General features: G+C 40.3%; 1 protein-coding gene across 5 annotated transcripts in view; it reads right to left on the bottom strand.

Annotated features, from left to right (window-relative positions):
• RGS8 (regulator of G protein signaling 8) overlaps positions 1 to 21,064 on the bottom strand; it is a 133,765-nt gene that overhangs the window by 86,610 nt on the left and 26,091 nt on the right. The gene's annotated exons all lie outside the window — the stretch shown is intronic.

Genomic DNA, 21,064 nt, shown 5'->3' with positions numbered 1-21,064 from the left:
TTAAGGTAATGTTCCCAGATTCCAGAGATTAGGACCTCATAACATTGGGGGCCACCACTCAGCCCACTATAGGTTGTCCCTAGCCAAAAACCAGGAGGGAACTGAGGCCCAGATCAACAGCAAGCAAGGAACTCTGTCCTGGTAACAAACACATGAATGAGCTCAGAAGCCAGTCCTTCTCCAGTTGAGCCTTGAGATGACTACCCAGCTGAAGCCTTGAGTAGAGCCTGTGAGAGACCCTGAGCCAAAGAACATGGCCATGCATAGATTCCTGACTTAACTGTGAGATAAATACTTTTGTAAGCAACTGTGTTCAGGAGTTATTTGCTACCCGGCAGTAGATAACCAACAGTTGCTTTGTCAAGGCTCATAAAATGGCAATTTATTACATTGTATTCACATCTATTTAAGATGACAAGCCAAAACTATTTTATTAATGGAGGCAAACTGATATTGTGACAAGAGCAAAAGCCATAGATTTAGAAAAAGCCCACTCACTGCATGACCTTGAACTTCCCTGGGAATTTCTTTCCACTTGAGGTAGGTGGTGATAACAATATTTTCCTAATGGTGTTGCTGAGAATGTTTAATGACATATGTAAAGCATCTATTTCACGATCTGGCACATAGTAAGTGCTCAACAAGTAGTAGCTTATACTACTTCTACATGCCTTAAGAAAATATTTTTTTTCAAAGTAAAAATAAATATATTTTAGACTTCTCATCCTAGATTCTTTAATGAAATTATAGTTTCTCCAAGGCCAGTTATTTAGTGTTACTTGAAAAAAGAAAAAAAGAATCTAACATTTCCTGTGATGGACTCACCCAATTCCATGGGCCATGGGCCAGCTATACTATGGGCACCCTTTTTATGGCCAATCCTTTTTGAAACATCAAAAGAAGTTAATATAAAGGACACCTGGGTAGCTTAGTTGGTTAAGTGTCCAACTCTCATCTCATGGTTCATGAGATCAAGCCCTGCATCCGGCTCTGCCTCACAGCACGGAGCCTGCTTGGGATTCTCTCTCTCCCTCTCTCTCTGCCTCTCCCCACTCATTTTCCCTCTCTCTCTCAAAATAAACAGTTTTTAAAAAGTAGTTAATATAAAATATGGAATCAAGAAATGAGGGAATAAAGAAATCAAGATGAAATTCTTTTGCTGGAGTCAGTGAACATTTATTGACAGAAAGAGGGAGAGAGATGATGCAAGCACTCAAGAGTAAATAAAAGACCTTGAAACCAAGGACGAGTCTGGGAAACCAGTTCAGGGATGGATGGCCATTCAATTCAGGCAGCTGAGGCAGAATGAAGAGGCTGTAATATCACTTGGAGAGCCAGGGAGACAGTTTAGAAGCATTTTGTTGGGCAAGAGGCTGAAAGTTAATGGCAAGGACACTAAAAGATGTGAAAGCTGGAGAATTAAGAGAACATTCTCTGTCTTTCATGGAAGGTTTGATCTGGAGTCTCATCCCTGAACCTGATAAACACTTAACCTCTGGTCTTTCCTCATCCCTGAAATCGGGGATCATCCTGGATCATCTCCCAGGTCCCTTCTAGCTGACACTCATGGCTTCTGCCTGGGTGAAAATGGATTATTCTGCCACATGTGTGCTGGACAATACTCAGCTTTCAGGTGAACAATGAAATATGCTGGTCAGAGTCAGCTGCTGTTTTGCTTCTCTATCTGCTCTCTCTCTCGTGTCAGTATGTTATTCCTCTTTAGGAAGAGAACCAGTGCTTAATACACAAGAGAAAAGCACCTGAAAGATGGCTTTCCAATGGGGTTCTGCATAGTCTGGTAAGACAATTTATCTTCTCCCTGTGCTGACAGAAATAGTCACTGGGGCAGCTGACGTTGAGTACTGAGATGAAGGAACTGATGTGCTTTGGATGGGGGTATTAAGTCACTGGCAGTCATACATACACATACATTTTCTGGAATTTATGAAGAATTAGGTTTCCTTTTAAAGAAGAAAAGAAAAAAAAAACAAAAAGAACAAGCTAAATTGTTTTTTCCTTTTCCAAGGTATTTTATATTTACTGGCTTTTTATTGCACCAGAGATTACTATGAATGGGAAAAGGCGGTGCTGAGAATTTCTTTATTATTTCTAAGTGTTCAGGCCTCCCCTTCTTCCATAAGCCTGGTGGGGATCTCCGAGGCACTGATGCCTCTGGTATGTGTAGAGGTATACGTGTAGAGGCACTGATGCTTCCTTTCCTTTTGGCCTTGACCTCTGACTCCTTGCACCTTCCTCCCAGCCACCCAGCCAGCGGGCAGCCAAGCACAGCCCACTCCTCCAGAAGGCCTTGCAGGTGCCAGCCAGTTACCTGGCAACAGAGACAATCATGCTAACAGGAGACAAAACAGCAGTGAAGACCAGAGAGAGGAGCTTCCTCCACAATCTAAAAGATGGAAGGGGCAGGGAAGCAAATGACCCTTTTTATCAATAGCCTTTCATCCCTGCCCACATTGTTCTCCTGAATCTCTAACCCCCAATTTCCATCACTGTCTTGTAAGAATGGCCTCCAATTGGAGAATTCAATCACAGCCACAGAATTCATATGAAATAGTGTACTTGGGGGGACTCAGTAATCACCAACCCCTAACCCCAGTGTAATGTTCAGGAGTTAATCAACCCGAATTTCCATCTGTGCACATGTTGTGTTCCACCGATCCAAGGATGTATTCTGACCATCCTTTCATAACAGCATCCTAACTGTCCTTTCATAACAGCATCCTAAACTCTATGTCCTGAGAAGCACCGACAAGTGATTACCTCACTTCTTGCCTTCCTAGCCATCATTCTACAGTGAGTGGTACCAGAGAGGGAGGCATACGCAGACTAGCTACTAATAGCTGACATTTACTGAATGCTTCCTCCATTCTAGGCACTTCCCTGAGCACCACACAGGCACATTTAACTTTCAAAACAGCCCTATGAAATCAAAAGTATTATCATCTCCATTTTACAGATGAAGAAACTGGGACTTAGGAACGAATGGTCAAAGAGTGTGCATCTACGAAGAACAGGGTCAACACTGGAACTCACTTCAGGATTTCAGCTTATGTTCTCAACCACTTTGTTACGTAGATAAAAGGTGAGAAATGGTAGGTTTGCCAAGAGGGAGTCTGGCTAGTATGGCAGAGATGAAAATTACCAAACTGTAAGAGTCAGTGGATAAAAATGAATTACGCTAAAGTCACCTAACAGAATATGCTAAGGAAACTTTACTTCCTCAGGTAAGGTGGGACTGTGTAATAATAAGAGAGTCTGACCAATGCCTTTTAGCAGAGTCCTGTGAAACTGCATATATACCCACAGGCTGTAAATGTCAAAGAAGACTCCTGAAGACCCTGTCACCCTCATCATCCTTTGATTTGAAGAGAAAAGTAATATGGCCCATTTGAGTCAATGCAAACAGAATGGGATGTGGAGTTAGATGCCCAGAATGTAAGTTCTGGCTTGGTTGTCCACTCACTTTGAGATCTCAAAGAAGTCAGGTCCATAAATATTTACTGCTCCTATGTTTTACACCAAGTGCTGATTTAGGAGAGGAGGATATAAGAATTACCAGACATAGGCCAAGTTCTGAAGTGAGAACATGGGCTCATGGAGCAGGGAGAATCATGGACAATTTCCTACATTTTTCTTTTTTAAGAAATTTTTGGATTTTTAAAGTTTTTAAATTCTAGTTAACATACAGTGTAATATTATTTCAGGTGTACAATTTAGTGATTCAACACTTGCATACAACAGCCATTGTTCATCACAAGTCCCACATTTTTCTTATCTATAGACTGAGATGGCTAGTCGCAACTTCTGTGGTAAGCATCAAACAAGATGGCGACTGTGAAAAGCACTTATGGATGGCATAATACATCATGCAAAGTTAACAGTGATTTTTAGTGCTAAGATGCAGTGGGTATAAAATTCACAGATATTACCATGAATATTACCTACATGATCTGACTCCTGCCAACCTCTCTAACTTTCTTTCCCACTACCTCCCTGTCCCTCTTCTTGGTGGTACAGTCCATGATACTCCTGCCTTAGGGTCTCTGCACTGCCTGAGATATACTTATCTCACTTATCTGGATGGCTTATATTTTCATTTCATTCAGATCTCTGCTCAAAGTGATATTCCCCAGGATGGCCTCCTAATTCACCCTGTCTAAAATAGAGAACACGTGTGTACTCACACACACACATACACACACAGATATACACACAGTGCACACATTAGAACACAGGCACACAACACGCACATGTGTACACAGATATGTTATACACTCAGATACATACACACATATACACATACACATAAGTATACAAACACAAATCACTCTCTATTTCCTTATCCTGCTTTTTTTTTTTTAATCCGTAGTACTACTTCTTCCTAAAATTATGTTTTTACATGTTTGCTTACATGTTTATTGTCTGACTCCCCCACTGGAATGCAAGCTCCATGAGGGCGGGGACTCAGTGTCGTTCAATATTCTATTTCTTTTTTTTCTTAAAGGTTTATTTATTTTGAGAGAGAGAACAAGCAGGGGAGGGGCAGAGAGAGAGGGAGAGAGAGAATCCCAAGCAGTCTGTGCTGTCAGTGTGGAGCTCCACGCAGGGCTCAATCTTGTGACCTCAAGATCATGAGTTGAGCCAATATCAAGAGTCAGACGCTTGACCAACTGAGCCACCCAGGTGCCCCAAGATTCTATTTCTAGTGCCCAGAGCACTAGCTCATAGTCCAGCTCCATAATCATTCAGCAATAGGTCCCATACCATACAATTCCCCTATTTAAACCATAAAATTCAATGTTTTTTAATATATTCACAGAGTTGTACAATCGCCACAATCAATATCAGAACATTTTCACTGCCTCTGAAAGAAACCCGATACCCATTAGCAGCCACTCTCCATTCCCCTCTAAAGTCCCCACCACACTCCACAGGCCTACTAACCTACTTTGTGTTTCTATAGATGTGCCCATTCTGGACATTTCATATAAATACAATCATATAATATGTGATCTTTCAAACATTAAATATTGAGGAATGAATGGGGAAAAAAGTTAAATCCAATTTCTTGCCACACCCTGTAGATATTAACAGCCCCTCAGAAAGTTTCCCTCTTACTGAGCAGTCTATTATCCAATCGAGAAAATGAAGAATTCATCTGGAAAAAATATGGCAAAAATATCATTTATGGTGCATTTCTATTTGTTTTTAATTGTGATGTTTGACAGGAGTTTATCAGAAACTTCCCCTTGCATTATCAACAGAAAGGAGGAAGGGCTGACAACAAACAAATACTTGACATGAAATTCTGAGGGATCTATTTATTTCCTTAAGAGACCAACTGTTTTCAAACACTCCGAATTACAAACGATTTAATTCTAATCTAAGCAGAGACCAGCAAGCCTGGTGCTCTGATATGCTGATTACAAATCATTCTCTATTCATTAAAGCAGAATCTTGATCAGGCAACTTGGGTAGACATAACTCCATGCACCCATGGACTTGGAAGTTATAAAATGGCCTTTTATTATTTATAAGCATTTCATAATTGGCTTCATCAACCAAACTGTCTTTCCCCGTCAATTATTTTAAATCAGTGAGGTTTTAGTGCATAAATATGCTCTTCCCCACCATACATTGTTAAGCCATTTCTCATATTTGATTCACATACGAACAAATGACATCAGCATCTAAGTCAAACCATGAGCGAAGTTCTTAGAACTGGAATGGAACTTAAGGTCATCGGGTATAACCTCTCGCCCGATGCTGGAATCCATGCCATCACTTCCCTAGGTTGAATGTGTCCCAGGGATCTGGAGCACATCATTGCTCAGGGCATCCCCCACTCCCACGCCCACGCCATCATTGCAAACAGCCTCAACTGTTGTTCCTTATAGTAAATTCCCCCAAGTATCCTAATTTAAAGATTTCTCCCACATATACATGACTGTCCCCCTGCATCTACCTTCTTTTAGTCCCAGTTCTACCCCCATGGTAAGAGGGGTGCAGCCTATTTCTTTCTACCCAGGGCAAGTGAGTCCCTCAAATATCTGAAGACAGCTTGCCTCCCTGGGGATTCTTCCCTGAACTAAACATCCCCTAGCCCATCTTACAACTTGGTTTTAGACCCTCTCGCTGCTGCACTCCCACATCGCTGTCCCCCACCCGCCAGGTTTCTGATCACACACCACTGAAACAATTCATTGTTGTCCCTCAGTACAAATCAACAATGTGGGTATTTAATCATAAAGCTGCCCAATGGACAAGGGGCCACACATGTCTCCTGTTGTTTGCTAATATAACCTGTTAAGTGCAAACACAATGATATGAATTGTTGAGACTGTATCAATGAAATAATCCATATTTACAGACTTCTGTGGGCGTTTCACATTCACGTGAGGGCCAAAGACTGCTTTGAAAAGCTAAAGTGAGCAGATTCCCTTTAAGCAAGGACGATATCCATTCAGGAGCTCTGACCTGTACATCCTATCTTCAGACACATGTAATTTCAGCTGCAGTTATCATGAATTGAACCAGGAGAGCCAGAACTATTTCAGCAACCATGAGAAACAAAAGCAATAATACCAAGCTACTTATTTCCTTTTAATTTGGAGCTTTCCCAAGCAGAAAGAAGTAAATTTCAGTGTGCTTCCCATTGAAAGATACCATACAATGAACGCTGTGTGGTTTCACAAGTCCCTTCCAGTGGCTCATCAGCACTTTAAGGGGAAGAACTGCCAGCCTATTTTTGAAAGGGCCACAGAGACACTACCTCAGTGAGAATACTGCATCTCCTGCCCCAACAGTCTGGGCTGGACCACCTAATCGGACATCCTTGAGGGATTACCTTTCATCCTGGACAACTGTAGGATGTGCATCGATCACACCTGCTCAGGGATGGCCAATGATCCCAAGCCTTGACATGGAACATCCACAGGTGGTTCCTCTCGGGAACAGCCCTTCCTGGCGTAGGCAGCCTGTAGCTTCTGGGGATGCTCAGGCAGGCGAGACAGTGGCAGCTCTGTCTCCTTCATTAGAATTTCCTCCCATTGTGCACCTCCAGGAGGGGAACTGACTGTGTGGTGGTGACTCCAGAATGATGCTAAAGTTGGAACTGGGCATAATCCAAGTTGGCTGCCGCTGAATCATGAGGAGATTGTATGCTGCCACTTGATCTCCCATCAAGCTCCAGTGACTCAGTTGTTTAAATCTTGTGGCAAGACACCTGGAAGCTATTTATCTTTTTTACTAAGGATTCATTCACAGAGTAAAAATGTAATATAATGTTCATTTACCATCACTCCATTACCCTGAGAACCAGATTGCTGCTAATTCAATGTGGAGCTGATTCAGTCATCACATCGCTGAGGCAACATTCTCCTGCCATAGCTATTTATGTCCTAGGACCATCTGAAATCCTTTCTGAAATGTTCAAGTCCCAAGAGAGGCTGCCTGAGCTGATGAGAACGGCACTGAATGTGGGTCCAAGGGGAGCACATGTGAAGGTCAGCCAACCACCCTGAGGTCATGCCGGCCCCCAGCTCCAGGGACACCTCCCCCTTATCCTCAAACTTGTGTCAGGACAAACTTCCTCAGATTCAGAGAGTCACAGGCCACCTCTGCTCTGGAGCAGTCCCCTGCTCACTGAAGGCAGGAAGAAGGTGGAGAAACGTGTTGGTAGCTGAACATTTGATAAGATTTGCTTCAGACTCACCAGTGGTCTGGCATGAGAACTTGGTCATCCTGCCCGGCTTCTCTGTGCCTCAAATTCCCCATCCAGAAATGAAGATATTTACCTCCCATTGAAGGAAGGCAAATAAATGATGGGATGAGGGTAATTACACACTAATGAGTGGTTGGACACCCAATATGAAGCCAGGAGAGGGGCAATATTTGAGCCTATTTATGCAGTGAGGAAATCCTTGGGTTTTTTTCCCCATCCTCTCAGAGGGCCTGAGGTCTCGGCTAAAAGAGTGATCATCGGGAAGAAAACTAGCCAAATGCTGTCCTTGCTTCCTCCCTCCTTTCCAGGCACCCAGGTGAGAGCAGTTGATAACATGCTCATGGAGGACCTTAAATTCCTGAGAGACCGGTGCTATATGACTAGAAAGTGTTCTTATACCACAAAACACCGGAGAATGGCTTCCCCGGAAGTCATCACGCACCAGAGGACAGATGGAATAATTTATTTTCCTTTCTTCTGATCTCTGGCTAACAGCTTGTCAGTCATTTAAGGAGGATTTAATCCACTAGTGGACTGTCCCCAATTGAGGACAGCAGGGCTAAAGTTAGTACTGACCTGAACACGACAACCACAAGGGGGAAGAGACCACAGTTTCTCTCTACTGCTGCAAACTAGTCACCAGCCAGTTTGCACACCTGTTGCTTCCCCAGAGTTTGGGGGGACAAAGTGTTCCACCACAGTCTCTCTCCTTTGGAATGCCTTTAAGCCACAGCAGGCTGAAAAAACACCCCTCTGGCCCTTCTCTCATCCCTGATTTTCACTGCTTTTCTTCAAGGGGCCTACTCCTCACTGGTACAGGGCCTCGCTCTCAGCTGTTAATCATTACTCCAGTTATATTGTAGTCCCTCTAAAGACCCTCCTGTAACCACGACCGATTTTAAAGCTCTGAGGAAGAGTCTTTCTAGGGGCTAAGGAAGAAATTGTGAGACTAGGAGGCCCATTCTTTTCCCTTTTAATTCCTCCATAAAAGTAGCTTTCAATTCCAGCCTTCATATTGGTCCTTTTCTGAAGGTCCAGAGAGAAAGGACCAAAGAAGAAGCAGACACACACAACATGAAGATTAACAGGTAGAACTGGAGGTGTTTCACTTAGAAAAGGAGTAGCTCAAGGAGATGCATAGGTGTTTTCAAATATGTGAATGTATGTTATTGTAGTTTGGCTTTTATAATAATAAACTACAGGGGCGCCTGGGTGGCTCAGTCGGTTAAGCGTCTGACTTTGGCTCAGGTCATGATCTTGCAGTTCGTGAGTTTGAGCCCCGCGTCAGGCACTGTGCTGACAGCTCAGAGCCTGGAGCCTGTTTCAGATTCTGTGTCTCCCTCTCTTTCTCTCTGCCCAACCCCCACTTGCACTCTGTCTCTTTCAAAAATAAAATAAACATTTTAAAAAATTATAATAATAAACTACAAAAACCCATTCAAGCTAGCTCAAGTAAAATGGGATAGTTAGAGGACTTACAAGGAGACTCCCAGGGAAACCCAAAAGATGGAGCCATAATAGGCCTGGGCCTCCTGGAGAAATGGGTGGGGGTGGATTTGAACTTAAGGTGGTCTAAACACTACAGTAGCAGAAGCTCAAGTGCTTTTTTTAGAAAAGTCACCTTTCACATGACTCATCTACAGGCCACCCATCTGCTTCTCCCTCCAACAACTAGCAAATTCTTTTCAAGTTTCTTCATTTAAATACCATTGAGTGAGAATCCCAGTGGCTTGGCTTCCTTTTTTTTTTTTTTTTTAAGAACTTCATGTTTTTAGAGCAGTTGTAGGTTCACAGCAAAATTGAGAGAAAGGTACAGAAATCTTCCATATACTCTTGCCCTCACATGTACACAGGCTCTGACATTATCAACATCTCTCACCACAGTGGTACATTTGCTACAATGATGAACTTGCACTGACACATCATAATCACCCTAACTCCACAGTTTATGTTAGGGTTCACTCTTGGTATTGTACATTCTGTGGGTTGGACGAATGTATAACGACATGTATCCTTCACTGTAGTATCATATGGGCTAATTTCACTGCCTAAAGAAATTAACCCACTATTCATCTCTTGTGCTCTGCCTATTCATCTCTTCTCCTTTGCCTCCAACCCCTGGCAACCACTGATTTTTTTTACTGTCTCCATAGTTTTGCCTTTTCCAGAATATTGTATCATACGGTATGTGACCTTTTCAAATTGACTTATTTCACTTACAAATATGCTTTTAAGGTTCCTCTTCATCTTTTCATGGCTTGATAGTTCATTTCTTTTTAGCACCGAATAATATTCCATTGTCCGGATGTACCACAGTTTATTTATTCATTCACCTACTGAAGGAAACCTTGGTTGCTTCCAAGTTTTGGTAATTATGAATAAAGCTGCTATTAGTATCCATGCACAGGTTTTTGTGTGGACATGAGTTTTCAACTCCTTTAGATAAATACCAAGAAGCAAGATTACTGGATCACATGGTAAGAATATAAAGTTGTAAGAAACCACCATACTGTCTTCCAATGTAGCTGTGCCATTTTGCATTCCCACCAGCAATGAATGAGAGTTCCTGTTGCTTCACATCCTCATCAGCATCTGGTATTGCCAATGTTTCAGATTTTGGCCATTCTAATAGGTGTAGAGTGGTACTTCCTTGCTGTTTTAATTTGCATGTCCATGATGTCATATGATGTGGAGCATCTTTTCATATGCTTATTTTCTTTTTTTAAATATTTTTTAATGTTTTTATTTATTTTTGAGAGAGAGAGAGAGAGCAGGGGAGGGGCAGAGAGAGGGAGACACAGAATCCAAAGCTGGCTCCAGGCTCTGAGCTGTCAGCACAGAGCCCGACAGGGGGCTCAAACTCATGAACCGCTAGATCATGACCTGAGCCAAAGTTGGACGCTCGACTGAGCCACCCAGACATCCCTCATATGCTTATTTTCTATCTGTATATATCTTCTTTGATGGGGTGTCCATTAATGTCTTTAGTCCATTTTTCAATCAAGCTGTCTTCTTGTTATTGAATTTTAGAATTCTTTGCATATTTTGGAAACAGTCCTTTATCAAATGTGTCTTTTGCAAATATTTTCTCCCAGTCTGTGTCTTGTCTTCTCATTAGCTCATTATGGTATTCCCAGAGCAGAAGTTTTTAATTTTAATGAAGTCCAGCTTACCAACTACTTTTTAGCAGATCACCCAAATAATAAGTTGCAGTCTACCTATGGATGGCCTAGCATGGATCAGGGATCCACCTCTCTTTCAGTCAGCCTTAGCAAGAGGGTAGAGTTAAATGGTATATTAAAAAAAAAATTGGGGCGCCTGGGTGGCGCAGTCGGTTAAGCGTCCGACTTCAGCCAGGTCATGATCTCGCGGTCCGTGAGTTCGAGCCCCGCGTCGGGCTCTGGGCTGATGGCTCAGAGCCTGGAGCCTGTTTCCGATTCTGTGTCTCCCTCTCTCTCTGCCCCTCCCCCGTTCATGCTCTGTCTCTCTCTGTCCCAAAAATAAATAAATGTTGAAAAAAAAAATTAAAAAAAAAATTGTTCCTGCCATGGCAATCTGGTCTGGGGGCAAGGCAGCAGCAACTTCTCAAAAGAAGCACATAAGGATGAGCAAACTAGCATGGAGGTAAAGGGCATTGATCCTGGAATTACACTATCTGGTTTGATTTTGTGCACACTGGATAAATTCATCTTCTCTGTGCCTCAATTTGTTTAACTGTGAAATGGGAAAATAAGATTGTTAAAAAAGTTAATCAAGCAATCCACATAAAGCACTTAAAACAGTGCCCAGCATAAAGTGGTGCTCAATAAATATCTGCTGTTGTTAGTCTCTCCAGTACAGTGCCTCTCCAACTTTAATGTGAATATGAATACTTGAGGAGCTTTTAAATGCAGATTCTGATTGAGTAGATACAGAATGAAACTGGAGATTCTGCATGTCTAGTCAGCCTCCAGGTGATGTCAAGGCATTTGGTATATGGCTCACACTTTGAATAGCCAGGCTCTAGTCCATAAGACATGGAGCAGAGGGATTAGACTATCACTAGGGAAAAGAACTACTATAAAAGTCTTTAAATTAAAAAAAAAAAAAAGCAGGGTGCCCAGGTGGCTCAGTCGGTTGAACGTCCAAGCTCAGGTCATGATCTCACAGTTCATGGGTTTGAGCCCTGTGTCAGGCTCTGTGCTGACAGCTCAGAACCTGGAGCCTGCTTCAGATTCTGTGTGTGTGTGTGTGTGTGTGTGTGTGTGTGTGTGTGTGTGTGTCTGTCTGTCTGTCTGTCTGTCTCTGCCCCTCCTCCACTCCTTGGGCTCTGTCTCTCTCTTTCAAAAATAAATAAGTGTTAAAAAAATAAAAAAAAAGCAACTTCAACTCAAAGTAAGAAAGAAGTTTCTATAAAATGAAATCATCCTTAAATAGAATATATGAGCTGCTTTGTAAGAGAGTCAGTATCCCCTTCTGGAAGCAGGGCCAATGTCTCCTTTAGGTACAGGAGGCAAGCGCCTAGGGCCCATGATTCTTTTAAGGACCACAAAATGCTTTAATTTCTTTCAAAATCATAAGAAAAATTAATATATAATCATGAATCCAGCCTGGATTATAGTTGGTTGTACCAAGGGAGTCATAAAATACAATTTTAAGTATTTTTTATGGAACAAGAGGCCTACAAAAGCAAATGTACCTCAGACCTATGAAATTCATAATGTGGCCCTGGCAGGGTGTTTTCCCAGGGATTTGAGCTTGAGATAAAGGATGGAGATGAAGGAACTCTAAGGTTCCTTCCAACTTTGAAAGTCAATGCTTCTTTAAGTTCTATGACTTTGCTCTAGGTCAGCTACCTCAAACCTCACATCTGCAAAAGTTCACTTCCTGCTTGTTCCACATTCTTACACATAGACTAACATTGCTTACCCATTGTAATGAATTAGCATTTTACAAGCCACCCCTGAAATTTATAATCTACCTCTGCCTTCTCCTAGTTTGCTTCCAAAATAAAAGTATGATTTTTATTCTTACAGAAGACATTTGATTCCAGAAGCATTTTGCAGATATTTCCTCATATAAACTGCTTTATCGAAGAAGGTGAAGTTTTGCTTTGTTTCCACTTTTTAAAAAAAATGTTTGTGTTTATTTATTTTTCAGAGAGAGAGACACACAGAGCGTGAGCGGGGGAGGGTCAGAGAGAGAAGAATCCAAAGAAGGCTCCAGGCTCCAAGCTTTCAGCACAGAGCCGGACACGGGACTCAAACTCAGGAACCGTGAGATCATGACCTGAGCCAAAGTTGGACGCTTAACTGACTGAGCCACCCAGGCACCCTGCTTCGTTTCCACTTTTGAAGTGAAAAATGAAGCCAATAAAAGATGAGAGGTATGCTTTGAAACTCAGAGAAAGAGAAAAAAAAATGCCTAAGATGATGCTTATTATTATTATTATTATAGTTATGGGTGTGAAGCATATTAAGCACTCAGAAATCACTTAGGAAGTGACCCTCAACCATTGGTACAAATTAGAATTACCTATGTAGCTTGGACCCCATGGCAAACCTCCCTAAGACCCAGAGAGCAAAGCCCCAGCTCTGTGTTTTGAAAAATCTCCCTGAGTTACCATTGTAAGGGTTTTTTTTTTTTTATTTTTTTTTAACGTTTTATTTATTTTTGAGACAGGGAGAGACAGAGCATGAACAGGGGAGGGTCAGAGAGAGGGAGACACAGAATCCGAAACAGGCTCCAGGCTCCAAGCTGTCAGCACAGAGCCTGACGCGGGGCTCAAACTCACGGACCGTGAGATCATGACCTGAGCCGAAGTCGGCTGCGGCCGCTTAACCGACTGAGCCTCCCAGGCGCCCCCATTGTAAGGGTTTAAAAACCACTATGTCAAATCCAGAGAAAAGGACACAGCAGAAGCCTTGGAAGGATAAAGTTCCAAGGAGGGAATGGTTTGGAGTTTGAGGATGCACAAAGATGAAACAATATGGAGATGGAAAAAGGCACTTTGAATTTGGGGGAACATTAGTGACTTTGGTGAGAATAGTGACCTTGGGCCATGACGACAAAAACCAGATTACAAAAGTTTGCTTACGCTAATAAACAGTGCAGATACAAATATCTGCAGTCAGCAGATATTTGGAGAATCATAAACCTGAGATATGAATGGAAGATAATGAAGTAGGTAGGGAGTACAGGGTTTTTAACCTGGGGTTCCTATATCCCCCCCCCCCCCCGCCTCCAAGGGATCAAGGGATCCATGAATAGAATCCAAGGAGTTGATGAACTTGGAGTGGAAAAATACTGCACCTTGATTTTCACTCCCCTCTGAAATGTCGTCTTTCCTTCTATTATAAATATAGGCCTCACTGTTCACTAATGCCAAATCATGGCTATTTTATTTTTTATTGAAGTACAATTGACAATGTTATATTAGTTTCAGGTGTACAACATAGTGATTCAACTTCTCCATACATTATTCTGTGCTCCCCACACATATAGCTACCATCTGTCACCATACAAGCTATTACATTATCATTGACTATATTCCTTATGCTGTACCTTTGATCTCTGTGAATTATTCATTCCATAACTGGAAGTCTGTACCTCCCAATCCCCTTCATCCATTTTGCCCATCCTCCCACTCCTTTCCCTCTGGTAACCACCAGTTTGTTCTCTGTTTTTATGGGTCTATTTCTGTCGCTTTTGTTTGTTCATTTGTTTTTTTTTTTTTCTTTTTTTTAATGTTTATTTATTTTGAAAGAGAGAGAGCAAGAGTGCAAGCGGGGCTGGTGGAGAGAGAAAGGAAGAGAGATAAAGAATTCCAAGCAGGCTCCATGCTGCCAGCACAAAGCCCAACATGGGGCTTGAACCCACAAACTGTGAGATCATGACCTAAGCTGAAACCATGAGTTGGACACTTAACCAACTGAGCACCCGTTTTCTTTCTCAGGTTCCACATATGAATGAAATCATATGGTATTTGTCTTTCTCTGTCTGACTTATTTCACTTAGCATAGTACCCTCTAGGTCCATCCATGTTGTCACAAATAGCAAGATCTTTTTTATGGCTGAGTAGCATTCTGGTGTGTGTGTGTATGTACATATGTACCTCATCTTCTTTATCCATTTATCTATTGATGGACACTTGGATTGCTTACACATCTTGGCTATTATAAATAATGTTGAAATAAACACAGGGGTGCCTATGTCTTTTCAAATTAGTGGGTTTTTTTTTTTTCATTTTCTTTGGGTAAATACCAAGGAGTAGAATTAGTGGATCACATGGTAATTCTATTTCTAACTTTTTGAGGAACCTCCCTACTGTTTTCTACAGTGGCTGCACCAATTTACACTCCCCCCAAAAGTGTGAAAGGGTTCTTTATTTTCCACATCCTCGCCAGCAATGGTTATTTCCTGTCTTTTTGATACTAGCCATACTGACAGATGTAAGGTGATTATCTCATTGTGGTTTTGATTTGCATTTTCCTGATGAATAGTGATGTTGGACATATTTTCATGTATCTGTTGGCCATCAGCATGTCTTCTTTGGAAAAATGTCTATTCAGGTTCTCTACCCATATTTTTTTCAATTTTAGTTTCACTATAGTTAACATGCAGTGTTATGTTAGATTCACATGTGCAATATAGTAATTCAGCTATTCTATACATTACTCAGTGCTCATTGTGTTAAGTGTTCTCTTAATCCCCTTCACCTATTTCACCCATCCCCCCATCCACCACCCTTCTGGTAACGACCAATTTGTTCTCTATAGTTAACAGTTTGGTTTTTTGGTTTGTCTCTTTTTGTCTTTGTTCATTAGTTTTGATTCTTAAATTACACATATGAGTGAAAGCATACGGTATTTGTCTTTTTCTTATCGACTTATTTCACTTAGCATTATATTCTCTAAATCCATCCATGTTGTTGCAAATGGCAAGATTTCATTATTTTTTATGTCTGAGTAACATTCCATTATACACACACATTTTCTTTATCCATCCATCAGTGCACACTTGGGTTGTTCCACATCTTGGCTATTGTAAATAATGCTCTAGAGGGGTGTTTTGTTTTGTTTTGTTTTTCCTTTGGGTAAATACCCAGTAGTAGACTTACTGGATCATATGGCATTCTATTTTTTTTTTTTTTGAGGAACCTCTATACTGTGTTCCACAGTGTCTACACCAGTTTGCATTCCTACCAATAGTGCATAAAGGCTCCTTTTCCTCCATATCCTAACACTTGTTGTTTCTTGTGTTTTTTACTTTAGCCATTCTGAAAGGTATAAAGTGCTATCTCATTTTAGTTTTGATTTGCATTTCCCTGATGATGAGTGACACTGAGCATCTTTTCAAGTCTCTGTTGGACATCTGTACGTCTTTTTTTGAGAAAAGTCATGTTCACGTCTTCTGCCCATTTTTAATAGGATTACTTGGGTTTTTTGGTATTGAGTTGTATAAATTCTTTCTATATTTTAGAGACTAAGTCTTCATTGGATATGTCATTTGCAAAATATCTGCTCCTATTCAGTAGATTGTCTTTTAGTTTTAATATTTCCTTTGCTATGCAGAAGTTTTTTATTTTGATGTAGTTCTAATAGTTTATTTGCTTTTGTTTCCCTTGTCTCAGGAGACATATCTAAAATAACATTTCTAAGGCTGATGTCAGAGAAATTACTTGTCTTCTCTTCTGCGGGTTTTATGGTTTCAGGTCTCACAATTAAGTCTTTAATCCATTTTAAGTTTATTTTTTGTATGGTGTAAGAAAGTGGTCCAGTTTTCCCAGCACCATTTATTGAAGAGACTATCTTTCTCCCCATTGTATATTGTTGCCTCCTTTGTCGTAGATTAACTGACTATATAAGAGTGAGTTTACTTCTGGGTTGTCTATTCTGATCTATTGATCTATGGGTCTATTTTTTTATTAGTTCCATAGTGTTTTGATTACTATAGCTTTTTATCTTGAAATCTGAGATTGTGATACCTCCAGTTTTAGTCTTTTTCAAGATTGCTTTGGTTATTGGGGTCTTATGTGGTTCCACACAAATTTTAGGATTGTTTGTTCTAGTTCTGTGAAAAATACTATTGGTATTTTGATAGGGATTGCATTACACTATAGATTGCTTTGGGCAGTATGGACATTTTAACAGTATTAATTCTTCCAATCCATAAGCATAATACATATTTCCATTTGTTTGTGTTGTCTTCAATTTCTTTCATCAAAGTTTTACAGTTTTCAGAGTAAAGGTCTTTCACCTCCTTGGTAAGTTTATTCCTAGGTATTTCACTATTTATGGTATAATTGTAAATGAAAATGTTTTCTTAATTTCTCTTTCTGCTACTTTGTTATTAGTGTATAGGAGTTCAACAAATTTCCATATGTCATGGTGGTTTTAATGTCATATTACAGTTGATATAATGTTGTAAAATATTATTTACAATCATCCCTCCTTGGACATTACAGGAGTTACCACACCCACTTCAAGATCTGGTTATTCAATGCATTAATAAAAGACACACAAAAATAAAATAAATATACTCTGTGCCAGGATGAGTGCCTAACTTAACTCACAGAATCTTTCTCCCGGAACGTTCTATCCTGAGCCCTGAGACACAAAACAGGTGGCATTCCATTCCTACACTACCCAAATGATGATTTGCATTTAGTCTTCTGTCAACTCTTCCATATCTCTTAAAAGTGAAGGCTAAAGAACAGAGGAGCAAAAGAAGAGGAACCGGGAAGGTTTTTGTTTTTGTTTTTGTTTTAAGGACAATAGCAGTAAATACAGGCAAAAGGCAGTGAACAAGGATCTACAGAGTTAGTAATAAGAAGAATCAAAAGTAACCCATAAATCCTAAGAGCTGATAACCTAAACAATGCTCAGTATTGTAATTTTCCTCACCCTCCTCCAATCCTGTTCTATCTCATTGTGTACTATTCCCTTCTCTGCTCATATACTTTTGTCAAGTTGAATAAAGTCACTGGACAACAGAGGAAGAATACACCATAATACAGAGTTCCCCAAATGCCAGGCCCCAGAAGGGGGCTGTTCTGGGAAGAGCTTTTACAAGGCCCCAGTGAACTGTGAAAATTAATGACAAGGTACTGAGTATGCTACAAACTAATATATCCAATTTCAAAGACTTTTTTATTCTGAGATTATAGCTTTTTAATATTTTTTATATTGAAATGCTGTTTTATCAAATAGTACTGATATTAGATTTGTTTTGTATTTTAATATTCTTACTTGGCATTATAAAGTTTTATAAGCCCTGTGTCTATTTTGCAATTTTTAAAATGATTTTTATTGCTCTGTGAAAGCCACAAGGCTGGGAAGTACTATCTTATGCCTTTTGTTTTATTTACTCCTCTCTTTTTAGAGATGAATTCCAAACAAGGCAATGTGACTTCCACTCCAGAATGTAGGTTTAGAAGCACAAGCTTCAGAGCCTGGTTTTGAGACCTGGGTTTGACCCCTGGTCTGCCTCTCTCCACTTGTGTTACCTTGGGCAAGGAACTTGATCTCCTCAATCCTGTTTCCTCATCCGTAAAGTAAGAATAATTTTTACATCATGAGATAGTTAAAGGATAAAATGAGATAATGAATGTAAAAGTACTTTGCATATTACCAAATAAAGTCATTATTATTACTATCATTACCATCATTTTACTAACTCAATATCCCATGGTTAAATGGCAGAACTTGGCTTCCACATTGGGCTGACTCCCTGACCTTCAAACTATCACTTAGTGAATCTATGTTGGATTGTGTTTTCAATTTAGCTCAAGAAACATTAACCACTTATTTAATATTCCTGCCAAAATTGCATAATCTGACTCTAATCATGAGGGAACATCAGACAAACCCAATTTTAGGGACATTCTAAAAAATAACTGCCGTAAATTCATCAAATTTATCAGTCATGAAAATCAAAGAAAGGCCACAAAATCATTCCAGATGTATGATTCTGAATTGGATCCTGGACCGGAAAAAAAAAAAATCATTGCTATAAAAAAACCATTATGGGAACAATTAGCAAAATTTAAGACCTGTAATTACATAATAGTATGTCATTGTTAAATATCCTGAGTGAACATTCTTCTTAGAAAATATATACTGAAGTATTTAGGGACAAAGGGGCATGATTTCAGAAACTTGCTGTCAAATAGTTCAGAAAAACTTTATATATATATATATATATATATATATATATATATATGATCATATGTAACATATGTGTGGTGTAATTTCTAATTAATTCCCTACTCGGGACTCTCTTCTATGAAAAATCTATGATTTCTTATTGTCCTTAATTAAATGAGGGCTAGCACAGAAACTGGTAATTTTTTTACATTCTCCTTGTCAGACACCAGTAAAAACACAATGTGCATTATATGTGTTGTAAATGAATTACACAACTTACAATTATCCTTATTAAGTTTATCCCTATTAAAGTTTATGTTTATATATGGAAAGAAGGGGAAAACCAGAGAGAAAGAAAAAAGGAGAGAAAAAGAGAGATGGACAATAATAAAACAAATTTGGCAAATGGTAAGTGCACCCATTCAATGTAAGGCACTGTGATAATAATGTTATGATTTGTTATGCTACAATGATATGTTATGATAATAACACCAGATATGATGCAGGACTTTACAGTTTACAACATACTTTCATATGACTTCCCATTTGATTTGATTCTCATTGAATTCTAAGTGAAGTACAATGAAACCACATCTTCTGGGGGTGGGAGGGGGAAGAAGGAGTCTAAAATTTCAACTAGGAAGGCAAAAACTCATAAACAGTTTTAAAATATTATCCCCCTAGAACAGTCTTCAAGTTTACCATTTATCTTGTAAACACAAATGGTTTGGTCTTGTATCTGGGACCAGACTGTCACAATGAACAATTCTTCAATCACTCTGCTCACTTATTCAGAGTATACAGACTGAGCACAGCAAGATTCTCCAACTATGAGAGGTACACCAAGGAAACAGAGAGACTGCGTCTCCTATCACACATTCATGCCAGATCTGAGGTTCCCTCCTTGAATAGAGCGTTCAACACAATTGCTCAGCATATTTAAATCTCCCTTTCTCCCTCAATGAACTGATTTGGTTATGCTGAGTGCATATTGTTGAACTGGAGACAGTTCGACATGCCTATAATAGGACTCAGGTAGGGCAGTGTGCAGGATTTGATTAATTGTGGCTCAGAATCTGTTCTCACCTATATCCAAGGGCTTTCCAATGTGACAGAGGCTGGAACTACACCTTCCAGATTCTAGTTAGGGGACTGCAGCCATCTTCCTGCTACCTTTTCTGTTTTCTGCGGACAGAGAAGATGTCAGCGTTGTCCATCTCCATTCCCCGCCTTGTGGATACTGAAAGCTGCTTGGGCAACGGAGATCACCAGATTCCACATTCCACCGTCTAGATAATTTGCAGAAGCAGCAGCAGTAGCTGCTTCTTAATGCTGTCTTTCTGATCTCTAGATGTATGCCACTGTGTTGTGAAAGTCAATGGTTATAGCCTCTGGCTGCCTTTCCTAACAGGGGCCAGAGGTTCTCATTTCTCTTGTGGGTCAGTTCTGCAATGTCCTAGGAGTCTTTGTGAAGGTTCCGCCTAGCACACACTCCTCCTATCTCTTACCAATAATTTTGGAAGTACCCAGTCTCCTACATTAATTCCCTTTCTGTTTAAAATACCTAGGGTAGTTTTACTTCCAGAACTGAACACTAACTGATGCTTCCCTGTCTCCCAGATGTGAGAGGTTACAGTGGTCAGGTGCTTGAATGAAGTTCTCATACAATCAAGTACAGTAGCTAGGATTTAGTGCATCTGGTCCATAAACACAACACTGAGTTTGGACCCCTAGACTCTTTCTCTCTTAGATGACATGCTCCTAAAACAGAGATTGCAACTCTGCACAAACTATGTAAGGGTGCCTAGCATTGACCAGGCTCAGAAAATAGTAAGTATTCTAATTATTATTCTACAGTTTTTCTTTAGGAAGTTAAAGCAAACTTCCCTTTGTTATCCGTTCATTTTTCACTTCCTAAGGCAAGAGAAGGAGTGGAGGGGCACCTAGTTGGCTCAGTTGTTTGCGTGTCTGCTTTTGATTTCAGCTCAGGTCATGATCTCAGGGATCAAGCCCTGCTTCGGGCTCTGCACTCAGCATGGAGCCTACTTGAGATTCTCTCTCTGCCCCTCTCCCTCATTTGTGCTCTCTCTCTCTCTCTAAAAATAAAATAAATCTTTAAAAAAATAAAAAGAGGAGAGTGCTCCAGACAGAAATGAATACAGGTGATGTTAACTCTCCAGATTCAATCGTGATGAGT

The sequence above is a fragment of the Felis catus genome, chromosome F1 (assembly GCF_018350175.1).
Source record: "Felis catus isolate Fca126 chromosome F1, F.catus_Fca126_mat1.0, whole genome shotgun sequence".
In the NCBI taxonomy this organism is placed as follows: Eukaryota; Metazoa; Chordata; class Mammalia; order Carnivora; family Felidae; genus Felis; species Felis catus.
The sequence above is the reverse complement of the archived record's forward strand: the minus strand, read 5'-3'. Positions and strand labels throughout refer to the sequence as shown.